The sequence below is a fragment of the Ovis canadensis genome, chromosome 3 (genome assembly GCF_042477335.2).
Source record: "Ovis canadensis isolate MfBH-ARS-UI-01 breed Bighorn chromosome 3, ARS-UI_OviCan_v2, whole genome shotgun sequence".
In the NCBI taxonomy this organism is placed as follows: Eukaryota; Metazoa; Chordata; class Mammalia; order Artiodactyla; family Bovidae; genus Ovis; species Ovis canadensis.
The window spans coordinates 18,021,503-18,046,195 of record NC_091247.1 but is presented as its reverse complement, the minus strand read 5'-3'; the positions used below and the strand labels follow the sequence as shown (position 1 = coordinate 18,046,195).

General features: G+C 48.3%; 1 pseudogene; it reads right to left on the bottom strand.

The window, feature by feature from the left end:
* Positions 1–1,428: 1,428 nt before the first annotated feature.
* LOC138436239 (large ribosomal subunit protein uL16-like) lies at positions 1,429–16,630 on the bottom strand (annotated as a pseudogene).
* Positions 16,631–24,693: the final 8,063 nt, after the last annotated feature.

Here is a 24,693-nt window from a genome sequence, read left to right as displayed (position 1 = left end):
CTCTCTTCTCTAACCATCTATTTGAACTACATTGTGCAAATAAGATGTTATCTTAAATAAGCTCCTAATATAACTCAGTAATCACTATAATGCTTTTTGGTGAAATTGTGGTGTTATTACTGAATTTAGTCATGAGTCTCAGATACTGAACCTTCGAACAAACACCAGCAGTGCCCAGTTGCTGAGTTCCCAGCCAGGAGGAGATGGACGTGGCTGTTCTGGTAGGCTGGAAAGGGGTGGGGGGCGGCCGGCACGTGCGAGGTCCTGGGTCTGACACCCACAGGAGAGGGTGAGCCAGGGTGTAGGATCGCACCTGTTGGAGGGAGGGTCACTCTTATCAGAAGCCTCATGACAAAGTGGAGAAGGAATCAGCACTGCCTGCCCGCACATTCCAGCTGCAGGAAGGCTGATTCACGAAGTGGAATGCCGGCCGGGAAGGACTTCAGCCAGCTCCGCGGGTCCTCTCTGCCCGGCAGATGCCATCTGCACCGCCTCCCGGGAACTTTGCTTGCAGGTGCCTTTCTCTGACTGTCTTAAGGGGCGACTCAGTTTATCTTCACATTCAGTCCAGTTCAGTCGCTCAGTCGTGTCCGACTCTTTGCGACCCCATGAATTGCAGCACGCCAGGCCTCCCTGTCCATCACCATCTCCTGGAGTTCACGCAGACTCACGTTGCATTAAAGAAATAGGAAGGCAACACGGGTGCATGCACGTGTGTGTGCTCAGTCGTGTCCAGCTCTTCGCGATTCCATGGACTATAGCCCACTAGGCTGCTGTGTCCATGAGATTCTCCAGGCAAGACTGCTGGAGTGGGTTGACATTTCCTCCTCCAGGGGATTTTCCTGACCTAGCACTCAAACCCGGGTCTCCTGCAGCTATTGCACTGGAGAGGGATTTCATTACTGTCGAGCCACCCGGGAAGCCCTGGAAAACAGAACATCGAGGGGCAAATGGAGGATTTAAAAAATATACTAATACCTGTCTCTTGCTTCCTCCCTTCTTTCTTCATGCGTCCCTTCCTTCCCTGTTTGCTCTGAGATCTGGGAAAAGCCTCAGCTTCCTCATGGGTAAATATATAGGTAATAATATGGATGGTATTATGGATAGAGTTGTCTTCCCCAGATTCACAGACTGAAATCCTAATTCCCAGGATCTCAGACCTGACTGTATTTGGAGACAGAATTTTTAAAGAAATGACTGAGGTAATGTGAGGTCACACGGTGGGCTTAACCCACCATAAGTGGGGGGAGATTAGGGCATAGAAACACACAGAAGGGTGATCACATGAGGACACGGGGAGAAGGCAGAGCGTCTCTAAGCCAAGGTGAGAGGCCTCAAGGGAAACAAACCCTGCCGACGCTTTGATCTCAGACTTCCAGTCGCAGAATAAATTCTTGTTGCTTAAACCACCTGGTCTGTGGTGCTTTGTCACGGCAGCCCTGGCACATCAATATAGATGTAAATCTCCAGGTAGAGAAATGTCACTTCTTGCTGCTGGTTACCCAGGGTTGGGGCAGCTGGGAGTTAGGCAAATGCAGCTGGGTCTCAAGAGGGGTCTGGAGCCTGTGGTCTGGGAACTAGCACTTGTCTGGCTGGCTGTCTTCACAACCTCGATGTTCTCTGGTCTGCCTTTGGGGAGGAGTGTGTGCTGCTGGCTTCCTCTGCCCCAGGCACTGTACGTTCTTGGCAGAGTTTGTCCATTGAGCAGGTAAATGTGATGGGAAGGAGAGCCTGGTGACTTATTAAGTGGCGTTGAAAGAGCGAAGAGAAAAAACCGGAGACAGACTCACCGCGGTGACAGGAGGGGAATGCGGTTGCTGCTGTGGGGTTAGAAGGGCGCTGAGCCGTGAGCTGGTCCAGACCATGCATCTCACAGCGGGGAACTGGGGCCCCAGAGGAAAGGACACTTATCCAAGACAGGCCTAACTCTAGGCCACCCATCTCCTGAACATCGCTGGCGATGCTTTCCTGGGATTGTCTTCATTTGGAGAACAGGAAAGGAAAAGAAGAGGTTCATTTCATATTCACAGATGCCTAATGCAGAGAACACAGCACCTTTAAACCCTAAAAGTCTCCCAGTGGAATGGCTTAAGTTCCCTCTTTGCCGTGTGGAGGAGTCATTGCTATTGTTCTTCAGCCATTCAGTTGCTCAGTCATGTCCAATTGTTTGCGACCCCTTGGACTGCAGCATGCCAGGCTTCCCTGTCTTTCATTATCTTCTGGAGTCTGCTCAAACTCAAGTCCATTGATTCAGTGGTGCCATCCAACCATCTCATCCTCTGTCACCCTCTTTTCCTCCTGCCCTTGGTCTTTCCCAGCATAAGGGTCTTTTCCAGTGAATTGGTTCTTCACATCAGATGGCCAAAGTATTGGTGCTTCAACATCAGTGCTTCCAAAGAATATTCAGGGTTGATTTCCTTTTAGGCTTGACTGGTTTGATCTCCTCAATGTCCAAGGGTCTCAAGAGTCTTCTCCAGGACCACAGTGTGAAAGCATCAATTCTTCAGTGCTCAACCTTCTTTATGGTCCAACTCTCAAATCCACACATGACTACTGGAAAAGCCGCAGCTTTAACTATACAGACCTATGTCAGGAAAGTGATGTCTCTGCTTTTTAATATGCTGTCCGTTTGTCAGAGCTTTTCTTCCAAGAAGCAAGCATCTTTTAATTTTGTGGCTGCAGTCACTGTCTGCAGTGATTAGAAACAGTTAAATGTTATCATCCATCCATTGTGTGTGAATGACTGTGAAGGTCAGGAAAACGAGCTTATCTCGGCTCATCTGAGAATGACCCTCATCTCCAGCATTGTTTATGTTCTTCGGGACCTGCGGCTCCAATCATACCAGTACTTTCTCCTGATGAAGCGGAGTGAGGGTAATAGGAGGCGGGCAGGGTAGTATAAGCACTGTTGCCTACCGTGGAAAATGCTGGAACGCCTGCTTTTGTTGAGTCCCTCCTAGTTCAGGGCGCCTCAACCTGGGTCTTGCTCCTGCAGCCCTGTCCTCGGTCGTGCTCTGGAGAGGAACACAGCCACTCACAGGCCACATCTACACCACCTAATGGGCCAACGTTAAACGTTAAACACCCCTTAAACGCCCTGGCATTACCCTTAAGAGGTAGTCTGATGAATGGGCTTAGTGACCTTTGTCAGATGGAAGCAAAAACAGAGAGACGGGATGAGGGCCTTTGCTGGGGTTCAACTAAGTCCCGCAAACCATCACATCTGCTAATGGGGAGCCCACGGCGTGTGGCACGTCTGTGGGTCTGCTCAACTTGTGGGAGAGGAAGTGGAGGGACAGAGGAGCTGGGGGACCCTCACAGCCAGGGTCACCCCACTAGGGGATGGGCTGAGCTGGGACTCACACTCAGACCTGCCCTGTTGCCAGGCTGTGTGCCCTCTTCATGCGACTGCATTGCCCCCGTGGGGGTATTTCCTGAAAGCCTGTGACCCACTAGGGCGTGGAGAGGAACCAGAGCTGATCCCCTAACTGGGCCCACAGCCTGGCACCAGGAGGCTCTCCCGGAAACCCTGGGTGGGGGTAGGCAATGACGTGGGGGGCACATGCCTTTTAAATCAGAAGTTCACCTCTGAAAAAAGAAATAATCATTGCTCCCCATTTAAAAACATAAAGTAAAAAGCAGAGAAGAAAACGCACTCCTTGTGTTTTCACAAAGCTCACTGCCATTTCTCTTTGGTGTATTTTGTTTTGCTCTACTTTTTTTCTTTACACAATAATTTTCTTACCTTGTTGTAATGATCCCTTGATGGTAGGCTTAGGTAGACAGAATCTAAGTTTTTCTCATTTTCCATTTTATCCCTTCACAGTCATGCAATTGGTGCTCAATAATTTTTTTTTTTTTTGACAGGAAAGTAGGATTTGTTGGTGGACATGAGTAAAGAGGGGCTTCTCAGATGACAGTAGTGGTAAAGAAACTCCCTGCCAATGCAGGAGCTTCGGGTCTGAGCCCTGGGGTGGGAAGATCCCTTGGAGGAAGGCGTGGCAACCCACTCCAGTATTCTTGCCTGGAGAATCCTATGGACAGAAGAGCCTGGCGGGCTACAGTCCATGGGGTCACACAGAGTCAGACACGACTGAAGCAGCTTAGCATGCAGGCAGGTGTAAGGAAGGGACGACAGCCATTTGTCCAGGGGGCCACGATTAAGGATGCATTTAACCCCACAACCATCTGAAAGGAGCCACCTTTTCTGCCGCCATGTTTTAAAATTCATCTACATTAAACTCCATAAATCCCCATTTCTGGGAGACGAGAATCTTCTGGCTGCCAGGGAACTTGAACATGGCTGCGGGGAGGGTCTCAGTCACCTCCCCCTTGTTCTGCAGCTTGGTGCAAGTGGACATTATGACTTGGCCCATGTGGACCCTGGCCACTGAGCCCTGGCTCTTTCCAGAGGCACTGCGCATACCTGCCTGGAGCTTGTCAGATCCGATCAGCTCCAGCTTGGACAATGTCTTGTGGATTCAGGTGATGTGGATGGGGTGGAGCTGCACGCAGATACGAGAGCTATCTTTGCCACAGCTTTTCACCAGGTACGTGTCAACACAAATATGAGCAGCCTCCAGGGCTTCAGTGGGAACTTTCTCACTTTCATCTCCTTCCGCCCCAGGTCAAAGATGTGGATCGTAGCATCAGGGACACCTCAGCAGAAGCGAGACTTTGCATACAGCTTGTTCTTACGATACCGATACTGGTAATGTCAGGCTGGGTGGCAGCCCATGGTGACACCAGGATCTTCAATAGTGAGTCGAAAATCTGCTGGGAGGCACTGAGACTTGCTGCTGTCCACTGGGAGCTCAATACATGGGAATTCCTCCCAGCAATGGGAAACGTCTAAGAATGGAAGGACCTGCCCCCACGGGCGGGAATACTCCATCCCTGAGGAAATTCAAGGAAAAGTTAGATGACCTCCTGATGGGAGTGTGGAAAGAGGATGCTGTGACAGGGGGATTTCCAAATCTGATGGAACCTGGGTCTGGTGGATCGGCCAGGCCTTTCACAGGGAGTGGGAAGCTTTCCAAATGGAGCAGAAGCAGCTCTCTCGTCAGTCTGCCTCCTGCCCGATAAGGGTGTTTGCTGTGTCGAGGACTTGGCTAGAAATCCATCCAAACTAAACTGAGGGTTTGTGGGCACAGTGGTTGGAGCAGGGCTATTTCCTGCAGAGCGTTGTCTTTCCATCACAGCTGAGACCAAAGCCTGAGAATCAGGTTCTGTGTGATGCCAGTAACCCTGCCTCCCAGCTGGAAGGGAAGATCTATTTACATAGAAAGTCTAACAATAGGGACCGATTTGTGGTTGAGCCACAGTAAGAAGTCTGAAATGGGCTGGGTGACCCTGCATTAGGGTTGCTGGGTAGGACCTGGACATTTAGAGATGTGGGCCAGAAATCAAGGCAGGGCGTCTGATGGGTGAAAAGGGCCCTGAGTGACGCTCAGCTGCAAGGAGGAAGGCGGCTTGAGAAGAGGTAGGAGAGCAATGTCAGATCCACATTGTGAGGTCCTTCCTGCCCAGCCCGCCTCCCCTGGACAGTGCTTCCTGGACAGCTGGCTGCTCTCTCATCCTTGCCTAATTCTGATAGTGTCTAGCAGGAGAGGGGCTCGGTACAAGTGCAGAAAAAAGTGTTAGTTGCTCAGTTGTGTCCGACATTTTGAGACCTCATGGACTATAGCAGGCTCTTCTGTCCATGAGATTCTCCAGGGAAGAATACTGGAGGGGGCTGCCATTTTTTTCTCCATAGGATCTTCCCAACCCAGGGATGGAACCTGGGTCTCCCGCATTTCAGGATGTGAATTTTCCAGTGCGCTGGGCTTCAAGCTGAGGAAGGACCTGAGAAGTTGGAAGAAGGGGAAAGAGAGGGATGGAAGGATGGAAGGCTGCTGCAAAGGAAGGCCACTTTGTGAGTATGAGAGAGAGGGAGTCAGAAATGAAATGCTCGCTCCTTTCCAGCTGGGGGTGGGTGGGTTCCGGGAGAGAGGGTGAGAGTTACCAGAAAGGGGCGGCCAACGTCTACTGCATGTTCTTTGTTTCTGTTGACATGTCAGGAGCCCCTGATGGCTTGTTGGCCTGGCTGGGGATGCAGACACTTTTGGATGGATGGAGACCACTGGAAGCGATGAGTCAACCCTCAGCTGTTTGCTGAGTACCAGCCATTCAGCAAGCAGTGTGTCGGCTTCACGAACATGATCTGTTCTAAAACCACCCCCCAGGGAGGCAGGCCAGGACCTGCCAGCCCGAGGAGGAAACTGCCAAGAGGACCGTGTGAATCTCTAGGTGCCAACAAGGAGCTCTGGGGTGGATCCTGAACCCTCCTGATCCCCAAGCCTATGCCCAGATGGTGTGTGACGGAGCCCTCCTCATGCTTGGCAGGTCCTAGGAGCAGTTTCTAGGTTGTGTAAGCACTGTTCCCTCTGTGGGTCAGCATCTGAACCCCTCCCTCTGATGGGAGACTCAGAGGGCGGCGGAAAGGAAGGAGGCAGGGGCCATTCTGCTGGCGGCCCTTGTCCATTAAGGCCCAGGGGCTCTAAAGATGCTGCTGCTAGCCTGCCTCCCACGAGGGGAAATGCAACATGCTTTTGACTTTATGTGGTTAAATTGAGGTTAAGCCAAGTTCTGTGTAGCTGTTTCTACACATATTAGGAAAACCAAACAGCTGCAGGGCTGGTGTCAGCAAGATCCCTGAACCTGTTTGAACCTGGCTGGGCCAGTTTCGTGTGAGTTGTGGCCGTGGCTGCATCTATTGAAACAGTGCTGAAGGGGCACTCACACTCCCCACCGCCCTACCCACCCTTCTCATTTGCATCCCCCATCCCATACCCTTCATCAGCCCCTTTCTCCAGAAAAGGTGGAGGAAAAATTACCCTTGCTGGATGCCCATCGAAGGGCTGCCTGTGTCCTGCACACTGACGACATTGTTTAAGACTGTGCCACCTCTGTGAAAATATTGGTTCTGTCGTGATGCCAAGATTTCTGAGTTAGCTATCAACCAGGTCTCCTTGTGCAAACTCAATCTGCTTTCGGAAAGGTTTAATCAGCATGAGATCTTTCTTAGAAAATGGTCACAGTGCTTGTGTGCCCGTCTCCTCTGTTCCCTGCTGGCCACCAGCAGCTGCTAGGGTAGGGGCCACAAAGCTTGGGGCTTGGGCATTATGACATAGCCAAGGGCTGGGGAGGGCTTCCCTGGTAGCTTAGTCGGTAAAGAATCCACCTACAATGCAGGAGACACAGGTTCGATACCTGGGTTGGGAAGATCCCTTGGAGAAGGAAATGGCAACCCACTCCAGAAGTCTTGCCTGTGAAATCCCATGGACAGAGGAGCCTGGTGGACTATATGTCTGTCCACAGGGTCGCAAAGAGGTGGACATGACTGAATCGACGCACACACACGCAAAGGGCTGAGGAATTCTTTCTCCAACAGTCTGGGAGAGAGGACAACTCTAATTCTTCCTGGAGTGTCTTTAGAGACCATCATTTAGAGAATATTGTTAAGCCAAGTATTAAAAAGGAAAGTGTCAGAGTGGAGGAGGAGACTCATTGTTTGCATTTAAACCTTTGTTGTTTAGATTCAGAGACTCTCATTAATGAAGTCAAGACTTTAAACCATGGGTATCCATTAGCTTGGAAAGGAAAATTTAATGGTATTTCCTTTGATGTAATCACCTTGGAAAAGAGTGTTATAATTCCAAGGTGCTAAGCAAACTTTGCAATCTGGTTTTTTTTTTTGGTAAAATAATTCTATACAGATATGTAGATTGACAGGTGAAATTTATTTGGGAGTGAGGTTATTTAAGCCATTAATTTACTTAGGATTAGAAGAGATTATTTGCGACTACTAAAAATAAATAAGGAGATTAAAATTTATGTAACCATCAGATTGACATTTTTTTTAAGAAAACTTAAGCACGGCCAGAAATTAGTGACAAAATGAGTGGAGCTTTGAAGTAACTGATTTAATACGTAGAATATACAAAGGACAATGGTTGGATGGACTCATCCGATAAATTTCCTCTTGCCTTTCTTCACCGCCAACCCCATCCTGTTACTGTGTCCAGTTGCTTAAACATGACTGTTTTGAATTATGGATTTTCAGCAGGGAGGAAATTAATAGAGAAATATGTACTTGAAGCAGTGGGCTGGGAAGTTAGATTCTCAGCTCATTACTTCTCTGTTCCTAACTTCCTGTGTGACCCGGGTCAAAGCAATTCACCTCTCTGAGCCGCAGCTTCTGTCTGCGAAGGACTATTGCTTGTCAGCTGCTGTAGGCGGGGTGGGGGAAGAAAAACAAGGGAAAGGCTGGGGGACATTTGGATGGGAAGCAGCAGAGGAGTCATAGACGGCTCCCGCGAATCCTCCATGCCTCTGATTTTGGCCCTTTCTCTGGACTGATGTTTGTAATCTGTGGTCCCATTACAAACCTGTGGATAACACGCCCTGTTACTCCAAAATATTGAAAGCAAATAGTAACTCAAGATAATGCAACGTGAGCAACACGAAGGTCAGTGAACCCAGAAGCAGAAAATATCCCCGTGTGTTAAACACGATGGCACACGATGCTTCCAGAAGCGTTCATGAATTTCTGCTTTGTGGCAGCAAGGACCGGCCGGAGAAATGAAGGCCGGGGTGTCTCAGGGCAGTGCTGCAATCCTGTCGGATGCGCACACTGGCCCCAGTTGCTAAAGCGCTTCATGGCTGATAAGGTGCTAGTCACAGAGATGGGAACTAAATTTATAGTCGGCTTTTGTGGAGCCAATTTCCATGTTGTGCTGCCGGAGTTGAAAACGCAAGGAAATGTGCTTGAAGCCAAAATTGGCTTTGTGGCTCCAGTTTCCTCAGCTCAGCACCACCTGCCTCCAATCAAACTGTCCAATTACAGGAAACAATTGTTTTCTTGCTTTCTGGGAAGTGAAGAAATTCATCCAGTAAAGGACTGATTTCTAAATGTTTCTCCCCCACCTCACCCCTTTTTTAAAAAGATAAAAGAACAGAAATTAACAGCAGATCCAGAACATCAACACTGTTTCAGGGTAGGGGAGAAAGTGTTTCCCTAACAAATTACTTTCAGAGTTCAAAAACCAGAGTGATGTGGCCCATGCATTATGATGCGATGGACCGCAGACCCCGGGTCTGTAATTACCTCTGATAATAATGTTATTAGCCACTCAGAAGAAAGGTTCTCCCTTTTAAGATGTGAGGCAGTAATTAAAGGCTGCGAATTTCACAGGTGAAATCTTGCAGAAAGTACGATTTTAAAGTCAAAGAATTTAGTGATCCACCTCTGGTTAATTAAACTTTCTTCTCAAAATAAAATCTTGTATTTGAAACAATGAAATCGGCGGCAATGATACTATTTATCTCTGAGGCCAAGTCTTATTTCTTTAAACTTCAAACTGACTTGCTTGAGCTGATTTCTCTGAAATAGCTGAAATAACAGCAGAGAAGTTGAAGGGAAAATAAACCACTGGCCACGTGGAGATATTTAGCATGCATTGAGCAAGGGTAATAATTATAATACATGCTTTCCTCTGGCAGGTAATATTTTAATGGAACAAACAGACAAACTTCCCTTGATGTGTTTCTGTGTCATCTCCTGAATTTTCTTTTGCAAATTAAAGAGAACGGCTCAATATTTCATGATCCAATAAAAGTCATGACCTCATGAAAACCACTTATAAGCAGTGTTCCACATCATTTTTCTTTAGGGTATTTACCCATGTGAGGCTACCTCCAAAATCTCACATATACAACATTGATTTTTGCCACATTCTAAATCCACTTATGTCTTATTTCAAAGCAACTGTCCCGCTCCGCTCCATGAGTTCTCCTACATACAGGCCTTGTCATTGTTGTCATTCAGTCACCAAGTTGTATCTGACTTTTTGTGACCCCATGGATTATAGCCCAACAGGCTCCTCCCTCCATGGGATTCTCCAGGCAAGAATACTGGAGTGGGTTGCCATTTCCTTCTCCAGGGGATCTTCCCGACCCGCGGATCGAACACGCATCTCCTGCATTGGCAGTCGGATTCTTCACTGCTGAGCCACCTGGGAAGCCCTTACGGGTGTTAGCTCAGAAGAAACACTGTTCTCCTCCTCCAGGAAGCCTTCCTTGATCAGATCAGGTAGAGACCATCTCTCACTTTCTGCCCCTGCTCTAGTCCTGTTTCGGGTTCTGGCCTGGGTAGGGATTTTCACTTCTGAAGTGTAAAGAAACTCTTCGGGAATAGAAATTCATAGGAAACCAGGCTGTTTCTCAGTAAAAATGAATAAGGGATGGCTTTCCTTCTATTTATTTCTTCTGAGTTCCCTTAGAGAGAGGGCTTCCCAATTCAGGAGCCACAGGAGACATGAGTTCAATCCCTGGGTCAGGAAGATCCCCTGGAGGAGGAAATGGCAACCCACTCAAATATCCCTGCCTGGAGAATCCCACGGACAGAGGAGCCTGGTGGTTGCAGTCCAGGGGGTCCAAAAGAGTCAGATATGACTGAACGACTGAGCACACTCACCCTTAGAGAACTTTTTCTCTTCTCCATATCCCCAGGTGGTGGTGGGAATCTAGGACTCCAGCCTGATCACCTTTTCCATTCATTCTGCAATTCTGGGTGACCTCATGCCCACTCATGACTTCATCTCTAACCTTTGGTCTCCACAGCACAAACCTGTGTTCTCCTCCTTGTGCTCTGGGGGTCTGGGGTGAGACACCGAGCGCACAGGTTCTAGGGAGAGGCCGGTACTCCTGTGGCCTCAGAGCTGATGCTTGCTCTCCCAGAGTCTTACTTTTCTTACCAAATGGGGGGTGGGGTGGGTGGGATACCAGTGAGTTTATTAATCTGGAGAAATCCCTCCTCATTCTTCACCCTCATCTGGGCCTAAGCATCATGGACGGAGGCTCTCTCTGCCTGCCCTGCCCACCCCCAGCACCCCAGCCTTGCACCGCTCACAGCCAACCTGCTTCTGTGCCCAGCAGGGATTTGAGCTCTTTTCAACCAGAGCCACTGGCTGGGGCCGAGTGTCCCTTGGCTTTGTTCCCTTTGGTGAGGGGTGTCGACAAAGCACCCAGGAAATCGTCCCTGAATGATCAGATCTGATTTCAGCAACGGTCTGTGCTCCTTCTTCACCCCGTGCTCTTTATCCATAAGAACAAATTTCGGATTCTGCAAATCGGCCACTTGACAGAGATCTGGTGACTCAGGAGAGAACTGGGGCCTGGGGGCTTTCCAGCCACCTAGTTAGATGAAACCACACAGCCACCTTCCCTCCCTGCGGGGTGACCTAGTTCTCAATTCCTGTAGTCTCGGAGCCCTTGCTGCAGAATTCTGATGAGGCCGGGCCGGTTCACCGCTGGGGTTTGATGAGAAAAGGGAATTGAGATGGAGGTGATTGATTTGGACCTTGAGAAGCTGTGGGGATGTTGCCCTGTTTTTTTTTTTTTTTTCTGGCAGTGGCAACTAGTCTGTGGGAAGGGGGCTTCCCGTGACCCCCCTCTCCGTCGGGGCCTCTCGGGAGTTCTGCTCCATCCCCGTGGGATGAGATGGGAAGGCTGCCCTGACACTCGGTACTGGAGATTGATTATCTCGGCTCTTGCAGCCTCTCTGGGTGAGTTTCCCAATTAGAATGAAAAATCGCCGACAATCTTACTTCCACCCAGATCCCCATTTCGCTCTTTAGAGCTGAAGTGGAAATTGAACTCCGTGCGTCTCGCCTGATTGAGTTCGTCTCCCAGACAGTCGGGCTGGGGCCGCGGCTCCTCTGGGTTGGTGGGTAGATGTGGGTCGTCCTTGGGCCCGGCAGGGCCGAGGGGGCCAGCAGAGACGGCTGCCTCTCTGGTGGGAGGTGCTTTCTCATCCCCCTTGGCAGTAAAGAGAAGAGGAGATGCTACAGTGGGCAGATTCCTTTTCTCCACTCTCTCTCACTCATCTTAAAGTCCCTCCTCCATGAACCTTCTCCTGACTTCCCTGAAGCCTCCTTCCTCCAGTCTCTCTCCTCTAGCCTCCCTGGCACGCTGGAGGCCCTCGCTGGGAAACTTCTCAGGCTCCTTGTGCTTTTCTGCTTCCTCATCAGCCCCCTCACCACCTGGCAGCCCCTGGGGGGCAGGATTCGGGCTAAACGCAGGGCCCAGAGCCCATGACCACGCAGAGCAGACTTGGAAGGAAGGAAAGGACCAGTGGTGATTAGCCCTCTACCCAGTGGACTATTCGAATCTTTTGAAGACTGTTTAAAATAATGCAGAAGTCCTGGGCCCCCTGAACCAATGGGATCAGAATCTCTGGGCATCAGCATTTAAAAAGCACCCCCTGTCCCACAGGGTGGTTTTTCCATGCAGGCCTGGAGGAGTAGAATGGCCCCAAAGGGCAGGAAGCAGGCTTTGGGTCTCGGTCCTGACTTTGTTTTCCTTACTTAAAAGGATGAAATTGGCTGGATTCTAGATATGACATATAAAGTACCTATGAGGGAATATGCACTCAGTAACTCTTGATCCTGTGGGTGCAAATGCTTGGTGCACATAAGATTTAAGCCTGTAAGACTTGGAGTCAGGCAAGGCCGGTCTGAGTAAGTTACTAAACATCGGAAACTGGACAGGCTACTTGACCTCAGCCGTCTCATCTGTGAAAGGGATTTCATAATATTCCCCACATCACAGATGTGTAAGGATTAAATGAGCTAAGCCATTCAAGTAATACAGTTTGATAATCAGTAGAGAGTAAGGAAATGGCAACCCACTCCAGTGCTCTTGCCTGGAGAATCCCAGGGACCGGGAAGCCTGGTGGGCTGCTGTCTACGGGGTCGCACAGAGTCGGACACGACTGAAGCGACTTAGCAGCAGCAGGAGCAGTTATTAATGTTACTTGTAGGGTAAGTGCTGACTGAGGTTTATAGGAGAAAAAACAATTTGATGATGACAAATAAGAATTGTGGTTATTTGGACTTTTCTTCTAAAGCATATCACTTTAAGGATAAGTCATGTGACTTTCAGAGATGGAAATATTGATTAGACTTATTCTATTATGTGATGCTCTATTTGTTAACTCTCAACACATCTCCGGAGTGGAAACACATTTCCATTTGCTAATTTCTGATAACAAGGCAAAAAGTTTTCTTGTGTGTGTGTGTGTGTGTCTGTGTGTGTGTTCAGTCGTTCAGTTGTATGCAACTCTTTGCTGCCCCATTGACTGCAGCCCTCCTCTGTCTATGGAATTTTCCAGGCAAGAAAACTGGAGAGGGTTGCCACTTTCTACCCCAGGGGATCTTCCCCACCCAGGGCTGCAACTCACATCTCTTGTGTCTTCTGTACTGGCAGGTGGATTCTTTACCACTCGGCCACCTGGGAAGCCAAAAAGCTTTCTTAAATAGACAATTACATTTTTAGAGAGGTGGGAACTGAAACGCTAATTCTGACTTTTGCTCAGCTTGTCCTCCCTCTGACTGTAATCCACTCGGAGGACCATATTCTTCTTCTGGCTGCTAACTTGTGAGGGTCTTAGCCAGACTGAGCTGTTACACATAGGTGACCCTGGTAGAGATTTTGTTTGGGATTGAGCCTGTGAGCCAGGAGTCAGAGTTTTCCATCTCCTGGGTTTCATTCCCCACTAAGGTTAATGGAGCCTGGGAGGCCACCATTCAGATGCGTGCAGTTTAGCTTTCCAGTACGAGGATGAATGAATGGATTCCTGCTGTGAAAAACCAATCCAATGCTTAAAAATAATGGGAAAAGTTATGAATGTCTAATTCCATTGTCTGTTGGTCTGAGAGCTGCGACCTGAGTGATAGGATAAGCCTTCTCCCAGAGAAAAAGTGTCAGTCACTCAGTCGTGTCTGCCTCTTTGTGACCTCGTGGACTGTGGCCCACCAGGCTCCTCTGTCCATGGGATTTTCCAGGCAAGAGTACTGGAGTGGGTTGCCATATCCTTCTCCAGGGATCTTCCCAGCCCAGCGAATGAACCCAGGTCTCCTGCCTTGCAAGTAGATTCTTTACCACTGAGCCATCAAGGAAGCCCTTTCTCCCAGAGAGTACCCAGTTATTTCTGATGTTCCCCCGAAATTGCCCAAGGACCAGGTCACATGAGATCCCTGGCCTCTTCCACCCAGGGCTGCTGCCCACGAATGAATGGGCTGGCATCTTACTGCTATCATTGTTGGCCTGGAGAAGGCCACTGTCAGAGCAGGGTGCTACCTCCGGGGTGCCCCAAGCTTCCAGCCTGCAGGAGGGCCAGCAGGTCCTGGGTTTACTGCCGACACAGATGAGTGGATGGTCTCTTCCCAGGGATCCCCGGGTCTGAGGCACACCGCCTGGCTCCGCATCCTCCCTGGGATCCAGTAGGTTGTTCTGCAGGCTCCTCTCCTTTTGGGGCAAAACCCCAGGACAGTGAGGAGGATACTACGTGGTCCCCTTGATCCTCCTCTTGACCCCTCCCACCCTCCCACCCCTAAGCACCTCCTTACAAAGTGCCACCCTCTGCGCGTCCGTGGATGCAAACGGGTGTGGATGTATGCCTGTAGGGAAGTGTGAAGCAGGCTGGGCCTTAGCTCCGCCAACTGAAAATTCCCTCTTTCATATGTAAAATCCAAACTCAACTCATTAAGCCACCGACAAAGATAGCATGACTTGGTAATGCCTTCCTAGAGAGCGATTTGGCAATATTGATCAGGAGTCTTAAAAATGTTCACAGCCTTTTGCTCAGCATTTTAACTCCGAGGAATTTATGCTCAGGAACTATTTCGATATGCTTATAGAGATCTGTGTTCCAGGATTTCGTCTTAAAATGTATCTCCCTAGACTACGGGTAAAATTGGAAATGAACAACCTTAATGTCCAAAATAGAGGAAGAATTAAATCAATCCTGGTGTTTTCACATATATAATAAAATAGTTTAAGCCCATTCAAGTCACACTGATGTGTATTTAAGGATACAGGGAGATGTTTACCTTGCAATGTTAGAGTTAAACTGTTGCATGACTGTAGGTATAGTGTGTGCCTAATGAGGTAAAATCATACATTTATATACAGCCTATATTTACATGTGTGTGTGCTGTGTGTATCATAAAAACAGACGAACGACAATGCACAGGAATATGGACAGTGGCTATACACGAGTAATGAGACAATAACGTAATTTTCTTTTTCATAATACTCTATTTCCCCCTAACTTTTTAGAATAAACATGTTTAACCTAAAAGACACTTTATAATGATTCAAGCAACAGAAGGTAACAGAAGCTCATGAGATCATTCTGCTGCCGAGAATGCAGGCTGCGTTGCCCCAGGTCTCCTTTGTGGGGGACCCCTCAGGTCGGCTCCCCTGCTCATCAGCTCCCCCATTGTTGATGCTGCAGGTTTTCTCAGGGAGACAGAGAGGCAGAGACGGACTTGTGTGAGCCTCGGTCCCAAGCCTGGAAGAGCCATCGTCCCTCTGCTGTCCCAGGAGCAGTGGACAGCATGGGTTCCGGGTTCAGCTAACTCTGTGCTGGCTCCCAGTTCCACTTGTGTACGTGGACCTCCTGCCTCTAAGAGCCTTACTTTCCTCATCTGTACAATGGGGACAGCAGTACCACCAGCAGGAATGTAATTGAGATGTGATGTGAGCTTCGTGCTGTCCCTGCCATGCAGGAAGTGCCCTGTAATTGGTGTGCATCTGTGTTTCTGTGCGCATGTGTTATATATATTTGTATACATAACAAATATACCTGTGTTTGGGTATATTTCCTCATCTGATAGGGCTTCCCTGGTGGCTCAGAAGGGAATGTGTCTGCCTGCAATGTGGGAGACCTGGGTTCGATCCCTGGGTAGGGAAGATATCCTGGAGAAGGAAATGGCAACCCATTTCAGTGTTCTTGCCTGGAGAATCCCATGGACGGAGGAGCCTGGTAAGCTACAGTCGACAGGGTCACAAAGAGTCGGACACGACTGAATAACTTTCTTTTACTTTCTCATCTGATAAATGGATCCAAGATAATTTTCCCCATTCACTTCTTAGAGCTTTGGATTAATTTATATAAGAAAATAGAATAAATAAGTACTAACATTTTGTTGCCAGGTGGGGCAAGTGGGGTCTCTTTGTGCTGAGAAAGAGAAGGGGTCATGGAAAGGGCTCTCCGTCTCAGGGTGGGCAGAACTGTTGTCACTGTCCTCTCTTCATAGCGGAAGTGGAGGAGGCTGCCGGCCAGTTCTTAGAATCTTCTGCATCCACTCTCCTCATGGCTGCGTGGCTGGACCACGGCCTCCTACTCTGGGCATGGTTGGCTGACACAGTAAACAGCTGCAGATACAATCTCACCCCCTCAGTGAGGGGATGATGCCCTCGAGAGAAGGCTAAAGCCTCCTCCTCCGCTCTGGCTCCTCTTCCTCTTTGCCCCGGCAATGTAGGGCGTGGATGAAGATGAAGTCCAGATGTTACCTGGGAGCTCAGGGCCTACTGTGGCCCTCCCTTTGCTGCTGGTTCCCTCCTGGATGCTCAGTGTGCAGAAGCTGCCATCTGTGTGCCTGGCCTTCCCCCTTTCTGGAAACCTCTGCTGTGGCCGAGGAGGGCCGGCTGGAAGGGAGGCTACTGTGGGTGTGGCTGCATTGCTAGCAGCTAAAGCCGTGATGGGCTCATAGGCCGTCCTGGCCATGGGCCTAAGTGCCATGGCCGAATAATCTCACGCTTGCATCCTAGGGTGATGCCAACAAGAATCACAGTGTACAAGGCCAAATGCAATTGCTTTAAAACAGACAAACGAGCTTGGTTCAGGTGGTGCCAGAGGCTTCTTGATTTCAGCAGAGAGTTATTCTGTGCACTTTTATACTACCACCCAACAAAAACGCAACTGTTCAGAGCGCCATTAAGTTGTAGTTTTAGGAGTCACTGTCGAAGAGAGTAGGCCAGAAATTTAACCCGATTTGCAAACTAATTGGAGCTGCTTTTTTCAAAGCCACATCGAACCTTCAAGTCTGGGTGCTTTCTTTTTCTTGACAGTGTGTTACTCTGAATGTTTCGAATCAGTTTGGTAATGTGATTCAAGGCACTTAAACTGCCTCAGGGATCTAGCTTTTCTGCTGTAATGCTAGAAGAATCCCACTTTATTTCAAGGAGCTACTAGGAAAAGCAGCACAAAATAGGATGCTAATGGGAGGACATGCGTCATGGTCTGTGGGTACCATTAGGAGCCAAGAAACAGAGATGATGCCACCTGCCCTTTAATGAGCGCCTACTCCACCCAGGACCAAGTTCATGTCCCACAATGTGTGCTGTGGCCCTGAGCCTACGTGGAAGGGTCCTGCACCTGTTTTTTTTTTTTTTAAACATTATCTATCTACTTTTATTGGAGTACAGTTGCTTTACAATGTTGTGTTCATTTCTGCCGTATAGCTCCACCTGGTTTAATGCTCCGTGTCACTGTTTTGAAATTTTTAGAAACCATGAGCCTGGGCCCCTGTATTTTCATTTTGCACCAGGGCTGTTTCCTTTTCTTTCTGGACACACAGCTGACTCCTCTCATGTCCTCCTGGCAGTCAGGTGTGGCCCCATGACTAAGTGTAGTCACGGGAATGTGAGAGCCGTTTCATGCCTGGTCCATCGGAACCTCCAATGCACGTGGCTCCTGTGGTGCGAAGAATTCTGAAACTTTGACCTCCTGGGCTGTTACTGCTATGACCCGACAACACCTCAACTGCTCATGCGAGTCCACTAGCAGCTGCCAGCAGAGGTTTTCAGGAGAGGTGGGCTATTGGTGACAACCTCGTGCAATTTTCTTGGAGTTCCCCTAACATTTGCAGTATGTCTGTTGCAGCCCCAGCTGTCATGTTTGAGGCAGGATGATGGGGGCAGGACAAGGAGAGACATTCTGAGCCCTACCTTCTTCCATTCGATCTAGAAGTACAAGGTTTGAAAGACTCTGAAACAGTCTCTGGCTTTACTCTCAAGCCCAGAATTAGATGACACCCCTTTTGCTACAAGGGGCGGTTGAAGAGAGAGGAGTAGAACTGTTAAGATGACTTAGACCGATCCTGGCCATGACCGGGGGCTGGCCTATGGTTGTTCTGAACCAAAGTGGGATTCTTCTAGCAAGAAACAAGGGAGGATGTGGATACTAGATAGTGTATGTCACAGTCTGCAAAGGAGTTTGGGATGAGGGGAGTGGTTTATTAAAATGAGGCAGGTGGGGTTGGGACTTGCCTTGTCCGGGAGGAGAGAGGTTCTGGGTCTAAACGCTTGATACAAATAAAGCCCAGATCAAGGTGGAAATGAGAGCAGAGCTGGCACTGGAGCTGATGTAGATGTCCAGAATGGAAGCCAGCACTTTCCTTGCGCTCAGTGTTTGTCCTACTCTTATCCAGGCACTGAAGCTTTACTGGGTTGTTGCTGAGTCTCTAGAGTAGAGCCCGGTGATTGTGGTCGATTATCTGTTAACTTGGGGAAGGCAGTGGCAACCCACTCCGGTATTCTTGCCTGGAAAATCCCACGGACAGAGAAGCCTGGTGGGCTTCAGTCCATGGGGTCACAAAGAGGTGGACACAACTGAGTGACTAACACATCTGTCAACTAGACGGTCCCTCAGAAGGACTTGAGCTTCAAGTTTGCGTTCTTTAGACCCAAGTGTAGCATTTCACTTGCTCTCCCACAGCCTCCTCATGGTGCCTTCTTCGTTTTCTCTGCCCGCTTGTGACAGGGACAGCTCTGTTCACTTGTCACCCTATCCAGGCACGTGCCTCAAGAGCAGTGCTGCCCAAGAGAAGTGTAACGTGAGCCACAAAGGTGACTTTAACCTGTCGCATGGTCACACTTTAAACAGTAAAAAGAAACATATGAAAATAGAAACTACATCTTAGTTAACCTACCGTATCAAAAATATCATTTCAACATGTAATGAGCAGAAAAATTAGTGAGTTTTTTTCACTCTTCTTCATACTAAGTCTTGGAAGTATGGTTTGTATGGTACACTTTAAACATCTCAACTCAGACTGGCCACATGTCAAGTGACCAATAGTCACGTGGGCTAGAAGCTGTTGTTGTTGTTGTTTAGTTGCTAAGTCGTGTCTGACTCTTTTGCGACTCTGTGAACTGCAGCCTGCCAGGCTCCTCTGTCCAAGGGATTTCCCAGGCAAGAATACTGGAGTGGATTGCCATTTCCTTCTCCAGGGGATCTTCCTGACTCAGGGATCAAACCTGTGTCTCCTGCTTGGATATATATGCGGATATAGCCAACATATCCTCACTGTTGGAGATGGGTCATCTCAAATATAGGTACTTGGGAGGTAGACCAGAAAGTCCTGGAGCAGCGTAGCTAGTAACCAAGAGCACAGACTTGTGTTTATATCCCTTGGGTGGTGGCCTTAATAACAGCTGACGCAGATCAAATCACTTAACTCTATGTCTCTGTTTTCTCATCTGTAAAGAGAGACAGCAAAATCTATCTTGTAAGATGTTGAGGAGATTAAGTGGGAAGATGCACACAAAATGTGCAGTGCTTGGCACAGAGTAAGCCCTTAAGAAACAGTAGCTTTAGTTATTTGAAACTAGATATTCTGTGCATCATGAAGATTAAAACTTGAGTGTTAATTGCAACAGTAAGGTTTGGCAGGAGCGACTGAAGGTGTGGGTTCTTCCTGCTTTGGGAATTAGCCTGAGGGATCTCAAGGCCATTCGTGGTGTTTCTGTTCTTGGCTGAAGCTGGATGAAGTCACGTGTCAACTGTAGGGCTAGGGAAGCAAGGGCCAGTGCCAAGCGAGGGTGGCCCTTGGTCTAGGATTTGCTAACTGTTCACCATCCTTCCACTGCCTGAGGATTCTGATGCCCATGGGAGCGTGACTGTGGCCGGCGCCTTCGGAGCAGAGTGAGGATCTGGTCCTGCCACTTGTGGTCTCTGCTCCCACTGAGCCATCCTTCTGCTCATCCCTCCTCTCTGACCTCCTCGGGGCTCCCGCTGACTTTTCTTCTCTTAATTGACTGCCTTGAAATAGAGTTGTTCTGTGCAATGGAAACAAGCATTTCATTATTATCTTCAGCGTTGAAAGTGAAAAGTGGGCAAAATAAGCGAGATGCATCGTGACACTGGGAAAAGCAAAGGCTAACTTTGTTAAAAAGCTTCTTTGTGGTATCAGGCAGGAAGTGAAATGGCTTTAAATGGCAAACATTTCTCAATCATTGAATGCACCGGTAACCTTGGCACTCTTTTCCTTCTGTCGACTTGAAGGAAAGAGAAAAAACCCACAATGCCCAGATATAACTCAGACAAGACAGGGCAAAGTGTCTGAATCAGTGCATTGTCACAGAGCCCCTCAGAAGGCTGGTCATCCCTTCAGAGAAGATTCACGGATAAATCGATGATGGACACATATAGGTGAGACTGGGCTCCCCCGAGAACTGCTGGCTTTCGTTGATACCTCTGGCCAACTCAGTCTCTCAAATCTGTTCTGTCATCAATGTCCAATTTTGGACTTTACCTTGTAAGTCCATTTTCTAGGGATGGTGAAACCACAGTCCCCACATATAAAATTTGCTCCCCTTGCCAGATGCCACTGTCTTTATTTCTATGGCAAGTTAGTCTCTTTGCTCAGAAAATAAAAACAAAGAAGCGTGATTGGCTACATCTTTTCTTGAAGAAAAAAAAAAAACAAACATACTGAGGACCAAATGGATAGACATGAAAGGGAAATGAGAAGACTGGTGTCACTGATAGACTTGCTTCGCCGCACTTTTGAAGACTTATTTATATATGGCAAACAGGATATGGCACGAGGGAGTGTTCAGTAAATAGTCCTTAATTGATTAAAACACAGAGATGTATTTGAAGATCTTTCAGGAGATAGGTATACTTTAAAAAAAATACAGCAGTTGATCTTGATCGGCAATAAAAATGGTGCCAAATGGAATCCTGTTGATTAGGAGCAAAAATCTGCCTAATACGAAAGAACTCTCAAACGTAATGACTCTAAGATCTTTCCTAGAAATTCTCAAGATGGCATCTCACGTTTTCTCATTAATCTTTGCACTGTTCTGCAGTGACGGGAGGCAGGTTCTAAGATGGCACTAAGGAGGGCAGAGGTGTGTCTTTAGATGTGGCTGGAGTTCCCATTTCTGAACTTTCAATTGCATCTTCTTATCCAGTCTCCATCCTTCTCCCTCTGGCAAAATCCCCTTGTCCTCAAACCCCAGAGTGGACCAGCTGGTTCCCATACCATGGGCTTTTACTCCTGGTGTGCTGCTGGTAACGTGACTGCTTGCTTAGTGTCTGTCTTTCCCCTGGGAGCTCCTCAAGGACACAGATCCAGATTTATTCATATTTACATCCCAGTAAATACCTCCCAGTGTCTGGTAGGTAATGGTCTAACCAAGGCTAGTTGGATGAATGAAATACAGACGTATTCCTGGGTGTTCAGAATTACTAACTCAGTTTAGTGTTGGTGTTCTTTGTGGTGTATTTCTAGTCTCGCTTCCTGCGGCTCCCTTTTCTCCCTGAGATTAAAAAACGAAGCCAGACTTCTCACCTTGCAAAAGGTTAGCCCCATTTCTAAAGACGTTTTGTAAGCTCTTTTGAGAGGCTTGCAAAGTCTCCGATGTCCGTGGGGAGAATCCTAGGTGAAGGGTTGGCAAATGCTACCACAAACCCAAAGAAGTTGCCCTTGAAGTGAAATGAAAAGGACATTGTGTTCCTTCCCTTTTAATTTCAATCCTGTCATTGTCATTTGTCGAGCAGGGAGCTAGGTAGATTGGGAAAGCTTGATTCCTCCCCCACCTCACTCTGAACTCTCTGTAGCCAGATATAGTTTGTGATTTCCCCCTTCCCCCTCCCTGTTGGTTTTTCCCTCTTCAGTGTACTTGAAACAACCTTTTTGAATATGGAAGGGGTTCAACACAGTCCTAGCAGCTAGCTGAAGGTGGGCATTATCCTGTCTGTACTGCACTGAGTTTACGAAAGCACTTTTTTCAACGCTGACGATATGTATCCGCCTTCTCAGGTGGTGCTTTGTATGAATGTCATAAACAATGGCTACTGTGGAGACAAGCATAATTTCTTTGGCTCACATTTCTCCAGAAAGTACTCACAGGTTGATGGGCTGGTGAAGGTTCTTCCTGGTTTCCATCCATCTGGTTATTCTAATGCTCATCAGAGCTATGATTTCTTGTTTGATAACCCTCCAACGGTTAAAGGGAAGTATGTGTCATCTCAGCACCTGGTTTCAGGAACAAAGTACTCACCTCCCAGTCGAGTAAGCCATTGCAAATAACCTTTGCTCAGGGATCTGCAAAAGCTGAGTAATTCAGCAGCCAGGACTGTCCCCCTGGTGGGTCTGGGGCAGTGGGGGCAGGGGTTTCAGGTGAGCCGGGCTTCAGCAGTTGTCATGGAGACTATCAATCATTTGATGAAACTTCCTGGGGAGAGGTGTGGGGGCAGGGTGAGAAACCACAAGAAAATCGTTTGTCTCTTAACAACAAAGCTATCAGGCTCAAGAGAGTTGGACCACAAGGAAGACTGAGCGCCGAAGAATTGATGCTTTCAAAGTGTAGTGTTGGAGAAGACTCTTGAGAGTCCCTTGGACTGCAAGGAGATCCAACCAATCAATCTTAAAGGAAATCAACACTGAATATTCATTGGAAGGACTGAAACTGAAGATCGAATACTTTGGCCACCTGATATGAAAAGCTAACTCATTGGAAAAAACCCGATGCTGGGAAAGATTGAAGGCAAAAAAGATAAGGGGATGACAGAGGATGAGATGGTTGGATGGCATCACTGACTCAGTGGACATGAGTTTGAGCAAACTCTGGGAGATGGTGAAGGACAGGGAAGCCTGGTGTGCTGCAGTCCACGTGGTCACAAGGAGCTGGACATGACTTAGAGACTGAACAACTACCAGGCTCAATCCTTTGGGGGCACTTGATTCTGGAAACAGAGGAAAGTCAAGCATTATAACTTCCTTTAAGAAATGTGTCTGATTTGTGATCCATGATTGTCATAATCCTTCAGTGCCCTCAGAGCTTGTAGTTAATTTTGTGTGTAGGGGTTGGGCTGGGCCCATGTGCACAACTCAGTGCTGGCAGTAGGATTTCCTGGCCCCTGTGGGAAATCCTATTCTAGAGTTTTCTGTCTAGAAGCCTAGTAATAGATCACTCCCACTTTGGTACCCAGCCAAGTGATGATGATGCCAGCTCTCCTGCAGTGAGGACATTCTCTGTGCCAAGGGCTCTACCCATATCTTCTCCACTAGCTCTTACTGAAACAGAGCAGGACCCTATGGTCCTTCCCCCACTTGCCCTCCATCTGCCTTTGGTCCATAGAGAAATGTAAGCCAAAAAATGAATTTACTCATCAGAGAAGTGTGAGAGGCAGAAGTGAAGAAAAGCAGTCAAACAGGACAGAACAATAATAGTTTAGTCAGTAAGCAAAGTCAAGGACCTTCAGTTCCTTCTCAAGGGCTATAGATAATACTTTGAGCCATATCCTGTGAGCTGTCTTGTAGATACTGAAACCCCCATCAGGTGGAAGAAGTTAACTGCACGACGGCCAGAAGGTAGCCATGACATAAACTGCCACAATTCCAAGAACTGGCCTCAGAGATACGGGAACAAATCGACCCTGGAACAGAAGATTAACTGTACTTAAAACAATCAAGATGACGCTGATCAGACCACTGCATGACCAATTTCAAGGTGACTGTCAGAGCTGACCGCACCGTTTCTACATGTAGCTCCCTCTCTCCACCTATAAAAGCTCTTGTCCCCTGATTGTCAGGGGTTGGGGCAGGAGCTGGACCTTTAGATAGGTGTCTACTCTCCTCCTTATCTCCTCCTGGGCTGCTGGCTTCCAACATAAAGCTAACTTTCCCACCAACTTGCTTCTTTCTTGGCTTTATTGGTGAAACTTGGGACCTCCATTTTCAGTTATATTGTGACCCCTTTATAAGGGATGTTGTTAACTCTATCTATACAGATAAGAAAACAAAGGCCTAAAGAATAATTTAAAAAAAAACAACCCTCTTGGAGGCCACAGAGCTAATAACTGTGGGAGCAGGGCCTTCACACCAGCTGAAGGTGCTTCCCATCATCTGTCTCAGTGGCCCTCGGGGGGCCTGGTGAATTGGTGCCCTCAGTGCCAATAGGCCACCATGCGGGGCTTTGTTCCATTCCCAGCTCCTCTGGCCCCTCGGGCGCTCTTGTCCACCTCTGGTCTCAATTCCCTGCAACTTTCCTCAGTTTACTTCAGCCTGTCATCTGAAAGGAGCCAGTCAGTACTGGCTCACCTGCAAATACCTGGTTGAGGGGTAGCAGTTTGGGACGACAGGAGAATGGGAAAAACAGGAATAGGCAGGAAGTTCTAGGAACTTCCATGAGGAGCTTTCTCTTGCTTTTGGCTTCAGGGTGGGAACTGGCAGGTCTGTGCTGTGTCTAAGTGGGCAGGGCAGCAGGACAGGCCCCCAGCCTCCAGCGCACAGCATATTTATAGGGACCTCCCAACTTGCCGTCTTCCTGTCTGGAGAGACAGCATGGCTAAAACATCCCTGGAGATGCAGGCGCCCAGGGCTCCTGCTAAAGAGCACAGCCAGGGAGGAAGTGCCCCGAGGCTGCTGGGCGAGCCGGAAGTGGGAGCTGTTTCTAGCACAGAGGATGTGGCTCAAGACAAGGTATGAGAAACGAAAGTCAAGGAGGAAGTAGAAGTGGGATCCGTAGGTGCCTTGAGGACAAGGAAGTGGCTTTGTTGCCAAAGGTGGA